This window comes from Polyodon spathula, chromosome 12, assembly GCF_017654505.1.
Source record: "Polyodon spathula isolate WHYD16114869_AA chromosome 12, ASM1765450v1, whole genome shotgun sequence".
Lineage (NCBI taxonomy): Eukaryota > Metazoa > Chordata > Actinopteri > Acipenseriformes > Polyodontidae > Polyodon > Polyodon spathula.
In genome coordinates this window covers 1,463,827-1,476,806 of record NC_054545.1, presented here as the reverse complement: position 1 = coordinate 1,476,806, position 12,980 = coordinate 1,463,827, and positions in this window count along the sequence as shown.

The following is a 12,980-nucleotide window of genomic DNA, read 5'->3' as shown; positions in this document are numbered from 1 at the left end:
TGGAGTTCTGAGCCACACTGCCGCCTCAAAGCCTCTCATTGTGTTTCCTGAAAGCCTGGGGATCAGGGCATTCTAACACAGCACACATGAAACGGCACTGAGGCTGGCTTTCAAAGTGGCCTTTCAGACCTGAAATGCTTTTCAGCCTCCTGCAATCCCCTGTGGTCTCTTGTTAGACAGAAAGCTTTGTGTAGGTTTTATTCTGTCTAAAGTGTTCCTCAGCACTGTGAGCTTTTCATCTTTAAAACGTAACAAATATAAAAATAAAAAAATCATTCAACAACTGGGTGCTCTGATAAGAATACTCTTTTTTTTCTGCTGACAGAAAATAAATTCCTGGTATTAGAGGTATGAAATATGATAATATATCTTTAGGAAACAAAATAATAACAATGCAATGATAATCACTGCCTGCTTCTTGTCAAGAGGGTTACGAAATCCTCTGTCACATATCTAGAGCCGATTATACCCAGCGGAGCAGAACAGTAAATGAAATGCCGTTTGCTCGTGAAAGGAGAATATTTTAATCTCGTGGAGTGACATTGGCAATTACTGATTTATGTCCTCAACTTCAGCAGCGGACATCCAGCAGAAACAATGTCATATTCCTGCTCTCCGCACTGACCTGTTAGTCCTCACCCATTAGCATCAAATGCTTGGCAGGTTTTTATATCGCATCTAAACCACAGAAGCCCGTCTTCTTCAGACAAAAGTTGTTTGTTAGGATTATCGCTAAGAAGTGAGGGAGCAAGCAACAACAAAAAAGGGAGGAAAACTGTCAAAGCATTGGTGCATCACTTCCACTTTTTTACCATTTCAGTTTTTGCAGGATCAGTCCCAAGTGTCAAACCATGCTAATACAATCTCTTTAGGATATTTATTACAGGCAATCTGTTTGTAAATTGGCCATTATGCACAAATTGTGACACTCATGGAAAAGCTTCAAATGGAAAGGAAACGATAAGCAGATTCAAACGGAAAGGAAACGATAAGCAGATTCAAACGGAAAGGAAACGATAAGCAGATTCAAACGGAAAGGAAAGGAAACGATAAGCAGATTCAAACGGAAAGGAAACGATAAGCAGATTCAAACGGAAAGGAAACGATAAGCAGATTCAAACGGAAAGGAAACGATAAGCAGATTCAAACGGAAAGGAAACGATAAGCAGATTCAAACGGAAAGGAAACGATAAGCAGATTCAAATGTAGTTGCTTAGAGGCTGATTTGATCCACCCGCCTGGATAAGCCACAGCTGAATTTTATTTAGAAGATTTTACAGATCCAAACGGAAAGGAAACGATAAGCAGATTCAAATGTAGTCACCACCCGAATTCACATCAACCACTTATAACCATCGTGCTGGAAAATGTTCTAAAACATCATCACAGGTGGGTCTTTTTTATTGATCTGAACTTGTCCTAAATATTAAATACAGGCATCATTAAGTTCCTGCACATGGACCTCCAGTGCATTTTGTTTTGTATTTAGAATAAATGTATTTATGAATATATTACAAATATAATTAATAACCTCTGGGGGAAAACACCAGCAGAATTCAGCATTGCACCAGGTAATCGCCTTGTACTGTATTAATTACAATCACTCCAGCATTCCCCGTTCAGAACAGGGGCTCGATGATGCAATCCAGGGTGATTCCGGCATTCCCCGTTCAGAACAGGGGCTCGATGATGCAATCCGGGGTCACTCCAGCATTCCCCGTTCAGAACAGGGGCTCGATGATGCAATCCAGGGTGAATCCCTAGTGCTGTCCAATGTTCCAGTAAATTCAAGATGTGGATTATCCCTCTGGGGTACAGGTTGATCAAAGTCTGGGATATTTCTTTATTTGTATCGATTAAACTTAAATGAAGATGATAGTGTGCCAGCTGTGAGGTGCAACACATGACGGGGATCATCCCTGCTGAAGCTGACTGGCCCTGGGCCCTTTAGGAGCAGTTGCTGCAGATCTAGTGCATTCAAATCAGAGAACAGAGCCTGGTGTTACAGTCTCATAGACAAGAACACTCTCAGTACAAGTGAAAGTATGTATTTTAGTTCATACAATCTGTAAAAAAATGATGGTTTAATTGGTGCACACACACACGCACACACACACGCATGCACACACTCAAAGACGCATACACACACACACCCCTCCAGGTCTTAGCAGATTAATTTCCCCAGGACTACTACTATTGTTCTCATTTGTCAGCTGTGCACATATGTTCATTATAAGCTATTCAGTCTGTGAAATTGGGTGCTCAACAGATGGCTTTGTGGAAGGATGCTGATTGTATAGCCTGTGCCTCTACATCTCTTTAACAGCTCGCCATGAGATGCTGTCACAGGGCATTAAGACAGCCGTGCCGATTACCTGTCATTAAGAGTCAATGCTGTCCTAACGCCTGTGCCGGCAATTCCACCCAGGCTTTATAAGCGTTCAGCTTTGTTGGAGTGGAATATAGTGGAAAAGAATATAAATTACTTTTTGGAACAAGGAGATTACAGATAGAAATTCAGATCCCAGGCTTATAACCCTGAAACCCCCTCAAACATATGGTGAGGCTGCACAGGAGAAACTAAATACATACAAGTGAAAAAGACAAACATACCACACAGGGGCTCTCAAACTGGGCAGAATGCAACAGCCATACTACAAGCAGTGCAACTCAATTGTTTCTTTTGTATACCTGCTTAGGAGGATCCTTCTATAAGACACAATAAGCAATGCACACTATGATATAAACTGTGATGCTCAGCTCCCAAACCATGCAATCTGTGTTAGTGTGCCTGACCCGTGATTGACTAGTGGAGGGTTCCTGTTCCCCAGCAGGAACATTTGATAGTACCTTTATAGGCAAAGCATTCATTTCATCCCTGTAAGTAAAGGCTTTGCAAACCAGTGGGTAGCAAATCCTTAGTAGAAAGGCTTTTAATGCCATTGCAGCTCATCTCCAGTCAAAGAAACACAGCCTTGGAGAAACTTAGCATCCTTGAAATCCCATGACTTTCCTTTCCTGTGTGTGTGCAGGGCAGATATTCCTTTGCCGTGCGTTTGAACATAACAAAAGACTGGAGCAAGATCACAATGTGTGCGGTGTACTGAAACGCTCCTGCAAAGCTCAGGAGCAAGATCATGATGTGAGCGGTGTACTGAAACGCTCCTGCAAAGCTCAGGAGCAAGATCATGATGTGTGCGTTATACTGAAACGCTCCTGCAAAGCTCACGAGCAAGATCATGATGTGAGCGGTGCACTGAAACACTCCTGCAAAGCTCAGGAGCAAGATCATGATGTGAGCGGTGCACTGAAACACTCCTGCAAAGCTCCGCTCAGGAGCAAGATCATGATGTGAGCGGTGTACTGAAACGCTCCTGCAAAGCTCAGGAGCAAGATCATGATGTGTGCGGTGTACTGAAACGCTCCTGCAAAGCACAGGAGCAAGATCATGATGTGAGCGTTATACTGAAACGCTCCTGCAAAGCACAGGAGCAAGATCATGATGTGAGCGGTGCACTGAAACGCTCCTGCAAAGCTCAGGAGCAAGATCATGATGTGTGCGGTGTACTGAAACGCTCCTGCAAAGCTCAGGAGCAAGATCATGATGTGAGCGGTGTACTGAAACGTTCCTGCAAAGCTCAGGAGCAAGATCATGATGTGTGCGGTGTACTGAAACGCTCCTGCAAAGCTCAGGAGCAAGATCATGATGTGAGCGGTGTACTGAAACGCTCCTGCAAAGCTCAGGAGCAAGATCATGATGTGAGCGGTGTACTGAAACGCTCCTGCAAAGCTCAGGAGCAAGATCATGATGTGAGCGGTGTACTGAAACGTTCCTGCAAAGCTCAGGAGCAAGATCACAATGTGTGCGATGTACTGAAACTGCTCCTGCAAAGCACAGGAGCAAGATCATGATGTGAGCGGTGTACTGAAACGCTCCTGCAAAGCTCAGGAGCAAGATCATGATGTGAGCGGTGTACTGAAACGCTCCTGCAAAGCTCAGGAGCAAGATCATGATGTGAGCGGTGTACTGAAACGCTCCTGCAAAGCTCAGGAGCAAGATCATGATGTGAGCGGTGCACTGAAACACAGGAGCTCCTGCAAAGCTCCGCTCAGGAGCAAGATCATGATGTGAGCGGTGTACTGAAACGCTCCTGCAAAGCTCAGGAGCAAGATCATGATGTGAGCGGTGTACTGAAACGCTCCTGCAAAGCTCAGGAGCAAGATCATGATGTGAGCGGTGTACTGAAACGCTTCTGCAAAGCTCAGGAGCAAGATCATGATGTGTGCGGTGTACTGAAACGCTCCTGCAAAGCTCAGGAGCAAGATCATGATGTGAGCGGTGTACTGAAACGCTCCTGCAAAGCTCAGGAGCAAGATCATGATGTGTGCGGTGTACTGAAACGCTCCTGCAAAGCTCAGGAGCAAGATCATGATGTGAGCGGTGTACTGAAACGCTCCTGCAAAGCTCAGGAGCAAGATCATGATGTGTGCGGTGTACTGAAACGCTCCTGCAAAGCTCAGGAGCAAGATCATGATGTGAGCGGTGTACTGAAACGCTCCTGCAAAGCTCAGGAGCAAGATCATGATGTGTGCGGTGTACTGAAACGCTCCTGCAAAGCTCAGGAGCAAGATCATGATGTGAGCGGTGTACTGAAACGCTCCTGCAAAGCTCAGGAGCAAGATCATGATGTGTGCGGTGTACTGAAACGCTCCTGCAAAGCTCAGGAGCAAGATCATGATGTGAGCGGTGTACTGAAACGCTCCTGCAAAGCACAGGAGCAAGATCATGATGTGTGCGGTGTACTGAAACGCTCCTGCAAAGCTCAGGAGCAAGATCATGATGTGTGCGGTGTACTGAAACGCTCCTGCAAAGCTCAGGAGCAAGATCATGATGTGTGCGGTGTACTGAAACGCTCCTGCAAAGCTCAGGAGCAAGATCATGATGTGTGCGGTGTACTGAAACGCTCCTGCAAAGCTCAGGAGCAAGATCATGATGTGTGCGTTATACTGAAACGCTCCTGCAAAGCACAGGAGCAAGATCATGATGTGTGCGGTGTACTGAAATGCTCCTGCAAAGCTCCGCTCAGGAGCAAGATCATGACAAGCACACTGTGCCTCACAACACAGAATTATAGTCTGATGTTTATGATTGATTTTGAGTATCAGGAGCCTTCTATCCACTAGGAAACACAAAATCCCTTCCTTCATTATTTTTGTTATTATTATTATTATTTTTTTTTTTTTGGTTTTAATAAAATGCATTATTGGATTTTACAAGCAAAAAAAAAAAAAAAAAAACACACATTTTTAATTACACTATATTAAAGTATGCTCCGAAAGTAGCAACCTACAGCACTTTTTAACTCAAAGAATAAATAAATAAAATGTTATGACACATCAAAGATGTTATTTTAATATGCATCAAAAGGGAGCTTCAAGTAGGCTGCTATTTCTATCTTGAGTCCACAGCTACTGCATATTGAGATTTTTTTTGTAGTATTTAATAACAAGTGTTAATGATATTCCTCATCCTTATTTAAAGGCAAACGCAGAATCTAACATCTATATGCACAAGTATTTGGTGGCGTTTATCTGTGTGCGCTTACCTGCTAATTGTTTTGTGATGGACAAGCTGAGTTCATTCCTGCTGCTAACTAGATGCAATTAGCCTGATGTTTTTGTTTTCCACAGGTGTGAAAGGTGAGAATAATAATCAAGTTAGTCTCACTCTCCTACCTTTGATCTCACATTGATGGTTCAAAAGATCTCTACACATGATATAAAGCATGCTGAAATCAATAATGGATCGTTATTGAGGGTACTTTCAATAACAATGATAAGAACCCCCTTCAATGTATTAATGGAACCAAGGTCTCCATGTTCCATGTATATGTGTGCAGTGTCTGCAGGTGCTCAGGTTCCAGCTGCAGTCCCCCAGTAAGAAATCCAGAAAAGTGCTTTTCATCAGCTCTCTGACGTTTCCTGGGATTTACAAGCATGTTTTCCTCCTGCCTATGAATCTTATACTGCGTAGAGAGAGACGTATCGAGTAAAGTGGAATTGCTCTGTAAATCACTGCAAGTGAGATTATATTAAGTGTGTTTGAAATGATAATTGTAAAAATATCAGCTCGCTAGTCAGAGGTTTTGATGTGTTTTTTAGAAGTTTCCAGCCTCCAGGTTTTAGCCTGGCGGTCAGCGTGGCAGCTTGTGTGAACGGTGTTGCATTTAAGAGTTGCCATGGATGAGATTACATTCCAAACATTCCTGGGGCCTCTGCTTAATCCAGCTGCTGCAGGTTTTTCACACCGACTTTCCCTCCCGCCTCCCCCTTTCTTCCCCCTTTGCGTGTGTGTGCTGGATCATGACGATCACATATTCAGTACACTCTCTCTATTAGGAATGCCTTTCCCAACACTACATACAGTATATAAGATAAAACCTGCAACTAGGATCAGAGGGTGGGGGGGAGCAGCGGTGGTTAACAAGATTTCAGTGAAGCATAACAGGGTAGAAAATGCAGCCAACCTTGTCCTGAACCATCTAGTTAACACTACTTTCTGAACCAATGATCTACAGGTGTGTTTAGCACATGATTTTATTTAATAATGGAGAACCTTGCTAACGCCACGCACAGTGTATTACTAGAACCAGCTAACTCCATGCACAGTGTATTACTAGAACCAGCTAACTCCATGCACAGTGTATTACTAGAACCAGCTAACTCCATGCACAGTGTGTTACTAGAACCAGCTAACTCCATGCACAGTGTATTACTAGAACCAGCTAACTCCATGCACAGTGTGTTACTAGAACCAGCTAACTCCATGCACAGTGTGTTACTAGAACCAGCTAACTCCATGCACAGTGTATTACTAGAACCAGCTAACTCCATGCACAGTGTGTTACTAGAACCAGCTAACTCCATGCACAGTGTGTTACTAGAACCAGCTAACTCCATGCACAGTGTGTTACTAGAACCAGCTAACTCCATGCACAGTGTATTACTATAACCAGCTAACTCCATGCACAGTGTGTTACTAGAACCAGCTAACTCCATGCACAGTGTGTTACTAGAACCAGCTAACTCCATGCACAGTGTGTTACTAGAACCAGCTAACTCCATGCACAGTGTATTACTATAACCAGCTAACTCCATGCACAGTGTGTTACTAGAACCAGCTAACTCCATGCACAGTGTGTTACTAGAACCAGCTAACTCCATGCACAGTGTGTTACTAGAACCAGCTAACTCCATGCACAGTGTGTTACTATAACCAGCTAACTCCATGCACAGTGTGTTACTAGAACCAGCTAACTCCATGCACAGTGTGTTACTAGAACCAGCTAACTCCATGCACAGTGTGTTACTAGAACCAGCTAACTCCATGCACAGTGTGTTACTAGAACCAGCTAACTCCATGCACAGTGTGTTACTATAACCAGCTAACTCCATGCACAGTGTGTTACTAGAACCAGCTAACTCCATGCACAGTGTGTTACTATAACCAGCTAACTCCATGCACAGTGTGTTACTATAACCAGCTAACTCCATGCACAGTGTGTTACTAGAACCAGCTAACTCCATGCACAGTGTGTTACTAGAACCAGCTAACTCCATGCACAGTGTGTTACTATAACCAGCTAACTCCATGCACAGTGTGTTACTAGAACCAGCTAACTCCATGCACAGTGTGTTACTAGAACCAGCTAACTCCATGCACAGTGTGTTACTAGAACCAGCTAACTCCATGCACAGTGTGTTACTAGAACCAGCTAACTCCATGCACAGTGTGTTACTAGAACCAGCTAACTCCATGCACAGTGTGTTACTAGAACCAGCTAACTCCCATGCACAGTGTGTTACTATAACCAGCTAACTCCATGCACAGTGTGTTACTAGAACCAGCTAACTCCATGCACAGTGTGTTACTAGAACCAGCTAACTCCATGCACAGTGTGTTACTAGAACCAGCTAACTCCATGCACAGTGTGTTACTAGAACCAGCTAACTCCATGCACAGTGTGTTACTATAACCAGCTAACTCCATGCACAGTGTGTTACTAGAACCAGCTAACTCCATGCACAGTGTATTACTAGAACCAGCTAACTCCATGCACAGTGTGTTACTAGAACCAGCTAACTCCATGCACAGTGTGTTACTAGAACCAGCTAACTCCATGCACAGTGTGTTACTAGAACCAGCTAACTCCATGCACAGTGTTACTAGAACCAGCTAACTCCATGCACAGTGTGTTACTAGAACCAGCTAACTCCATGTGTTACTAGAACCAGCTAACTCCATGCACAGTGTGTTACTAGAACCAGCTAACTCCATGCACAGTGTTACTAGAACCAGCTAACTCCATGCACAGTGTGTTACTAGAACCAGCTAACTCCATGCACAGTGTATTACTAGAACCAGCTAACTCCATGCACAGTGTGTTACTAGAACCAGCTAACTCCATGCACAGTGTGTTACTAGAACCAGCTAACTCCATGCACAGTGTGTTACTAGACCTGCACATGGAATGCTTTCTTTAAATTCTCCTACACCTGGCTTATACTGTACCTTGTCCAGGCTACCTACATAATTTGCTATTGAAAATGATTGTGCACAATTTAGGCAGTGCAGATTAAGCTATTGAGAAATGTAAAGTATAGACGGCATACCTGCTTTAAAGGACTCTAGTCCTAGTGCTAAATAAACTAATTAGCTTCAATTAATTGATAGGAGTAAGGGATCCAGCATCAGGTCCCCTGCTTATCTCTCCTGTGTAGCCCTTTCATTATTTCAACCTTTTACAATGGAAACAGCCTGAGAACATACATAGCACTGAATGAGTAGTTCCAATAAGGCTCTGGAGTTTGAACTCAAAGAAAGAAGAAAGAAAGAAAGAAAGTTAAACAAAGAAAAATAAAAAAGACAAACAGGACGACAGATGTTTCCTTCTAATTAAACCTTCTTTGAAACAGAAGGCAGCTGAAGCATTGAACTCTGTCTCTCACATTACTGTAATGAAAAACAAGCAGCGCGTGAAAGCACCAAACCACAATCCCCGTGCAGAGCACAGCAGGCAGTATAGATACAGAGATACCTTACTCTGGCTCTTGGAAGTTTGTAAAACAAAAAAGAGATCTACTTATTTTCCCAATGTGAGAAAAAAACCCCCAAAAAACCCACTAACAATTGACTGCATTGTGCATGCGCATACTGCGAGAGGAATTGCAGGTGGGTGCTGTGAAACTCATAGCAGTGTGCCAGTGCATGGCTAGGGTCGCTTCTGCTCTGTAATGCTCCATGTGATATTTCTAAGTCTAGAGCAAGGGAGGTAATTATTACATCCATTAGGGGGCAGTGTTGCAGGGGTGGACAGGGTCATAGCTGCACTCTGCTGTTCCTGGTGCACTTTTAGGTATGATTCAGAGCTCTATTGAACTTACAAAGTCACCAGGGTGATATGTCAGAACCCAGGAATCTAATCAACAGAAGAATGCATCCGATGCTTATTAAAAGCTTAACTGGCAAAATAAATTAATTTAGGGTGCAACCCAGGAGGGTTGTGTGTGTACATGTTTTTTTAGTCATTTTAAATTTGTTTGTTTTTTTCTTAATCTTTTAGCTGACAGCAGCCGCAACCACAAAACATTAAACATTAGAGACGCGTATGAACAGACGCGCATTAAAATACTACCTGACATTAAAACGGATAACTGTACCGGCACGGCAGTTACAAGATAAGCAATACGATTCCATTCTTACAGTCACGCCTGAAGTGCACAGGAGCGCTGCGTGAACATGGAAATTACAACGTGTGAGTAATCAGTTCCCCGGCTCTCTAGGGTTCCTTGGCTGTTTGGAAATCCGTGATCCGAATCAAAAAAAAAAAAAAAAATGAACCTTTTTTCCCCCTTTCTGCAGCAGTGACTCAATCTGGGCCTGCCAGTCAGCAGCAGCAGCAGGCCTGTGGGCTGCGTTAACACAATGCATCTCCTCTCCTGTTGCTTATTATTGCCTTTCAGGCAATGAGGATAAATTGCCACTCTGTGATAACACTGTAGCTGGCCATTCTTCAGTGGAGCGCGGGGACTGCAATGACTGCGCTTTACATTTGCATTCATTCTGGCAAGATTTATGGACACTGCCGCTGGCTGGCTGGCTATCATTGCAGTAAATAGAAGAAAATAAACAACAGCGAAAGGTCAGTGTGGCGCTGTACTTTAACGAGTTCGAGGAAGGAGCTTGGTAGACTCCAGGGAGGGCTGACTGGCATTCCAATCAGCTTGAATCGTGTTTGTTAGATAATAATGTAGAAAATACTAACAAAAACAAACAAAATCGTATTAAATTCAATAACAGACGCTTCTTTCTCAATGTCTTCAATGCGTTTGGATCAAAGTGCTTCTACAACTGAGTGGTACAGACTCCACTTGTTTGGTCACGTTACTCATGGAGATCACTGAGCTCCACAGTAGTTGCACCTCCTGGTTTCACTGTATTTGCACACGTGGTGTGTGCTTACAATGCTGTTACTGTTTAAGCACACATGTAATTAATGCAGTTTGAGACATTTCATTGTAATGTGTTACCAAACTGACCTTCCAAGAGCGAGGTGCCACACAATGAGCGTGTGATAACCCTCAATACTCTCTAATGGACACTTCCGTGGGATTCTTCAATCCTTGTGTTATATAGGGCTGTTAAACATGCAGGTTTGTTCTCAATCGGTGCTTCTGCTCTGCTGGAAACATTATATGCTACACTTCCTACCTCTTGAATCTTATTTCATATCAAATATGGGGGCAGACCTCAACCCACTGCAGGCAAAATATAGTTAATTTACAAAGGTCAAAAGGGCAAAAGTCAAACAGTTGCCCAAAAAAAGTGTTTTTTACCATCCTTTAATGCGGATGAATTTCCGTCAATTTTTTTGTAACCTTTTTAAATCCATCTCTATCTTTCAACATCCAAAGCTCCTTCCCTCTGTGTAATGCGGCACTCTTAATTATCCTGTTCAGTGGTCTCGTCAAATGTTGTGTTTGCTTCTTTCACTCTGGCGCGCTGCTGCCTGTGTGATGAATCATATTGAATGTTTTTTCAACACTGATAGTAACGCTCTGCTCCCGTCTTTCTATACCTGTGTAAAGTTTCCAAGGAGAGTCCCGTCCGCTCTTCTGAAACATGAGCTGCACTGGGGCTCTTTGTTCAGTCTTTTCTGTTGTGGTTAAAGCTAATGCTGCACAGGTACTCGGCTATTCCAAGCAATTCCATTTTGCATGTTTTTGTTGGCAGGTCACTGAATGTCTTTAGCTCGCTTGAAGTGTTACAGTTGCGTGTCAATCAATGGCAATTAGTGTCACTTGGAAATCACTTGGCAGTAAATCTTCCATTCACCCCAGGAGCTGACATTTGTACTGTCTCTAATTACTGTGTATTTACACAGCAGCTACTTAGTAAATACATGTGCGCGTATATATAATCACTATAATATTATACATAGTTACACAGAACACACGACAGGTCATCGTTCTTTACTTTGAGCTGCTAAATGGGCGTTGTGTCAGACACTGCAGCATTTCTCTGTACCGCTTTCAGTTCTGCTCTTGACAGTCCTGTAACTCAGTGACATTGCAGATGGAAGACGAGGATGCAGTCTTTTGAATACAGTTTTGAATACTTGCCCCTTGCTGGGTAAGCCATTTCTTCCAGGTGAACCTTTTTCTTCTTCAAATAAAAAGTATAAACTTTCCTAAGAAAATTCCACTTTTCTTTTCCCCGCTAGTGTCATTTGTGAAATGTCATGAAGCCAAGTGTTCCATCCTCCACTGACAATTCCACCTGCAGTGGGGATGAAAGCATGGATAAGATCCTATGCATCATATGTGAAGAGAAGAGCTTTGTCTCGTGGATTTTAAAGCTGCAATTGGAATCTAAATAGTAGATTATCTGCCTCATGTACATGTAAATGGCTCCACATGAACCTCAGTTATATTAAGATGTCCGTGGTCACCCAGACCTTCGGAGGGACATTAACGGTTGTCACCCGAAGCATCAGCCGTGTCATCAATGGCACAGAAAGCATCTGAAAGCTTCCTCTTTTTTTTTTGTCTGAGCAAAGAACTGAAGAAGTTATACTTTAGTCATACTGTACAGCACAGGGGAATGGACTGTACAGCACAGGGGAATGAACTGTACAGCACAGGGGAATGAACTATGCAGCACAGGGGAATGGACTATGCAGCACAGGGGAATGAACTATGCAGCACAGGAGAATGGACTATGCAGCACAGGGGAATGAACTATGCAGCACAGGGGAATGGACTATGCAGCACAGGGGAATGGAATGCAGCACAGGGGAATGGATGCAGCACAGGGGAATGGACTATGCAGCACAGGGGAATGGACTATGCAGCACAGGGGAATGGACTGTGCAGCACAGGGGAATGGACTATGCAGCACAGGGGAATGGACTATGCAGCACAGGGGAATGGACTATGCAGCACAGGGGAATGGACTGTGCAGCACAGGGGAATGGACTGTGCAGCACAGGGGAATGGACTGTGCAGCACAGGGGAATGGACTATGCAGCACAGGGGAATGAACTGCAGCACAGGGGAATGGACTATGCAGCACAGGGGAATGGAGTGTGCACTATGCAGCACAGGGGAATGGACTATGCAGCACAGGGGAATGGACTGTGCAGCACAGGGGAATGGACTATGCAGCACAGGGGAATGGACTATGCAGCACAGGGGAATGGACTATGCAGCACAGGAGAATGGACTATGCAGCACAGGGGAATGGACTGCAGCACAGGGGAATGGACTATGCAGCACAGGGGAATGGACTATGCAGCACAGGGGAATGGACTATGCAGCACAGGGGAATGGACTATGCAGCACAGGGGAATGGACTATGCAGCACAGGGGAATGGACTATGCAGCACAGGGGAATGGACTGTGCAGCACAGGGGAATGGA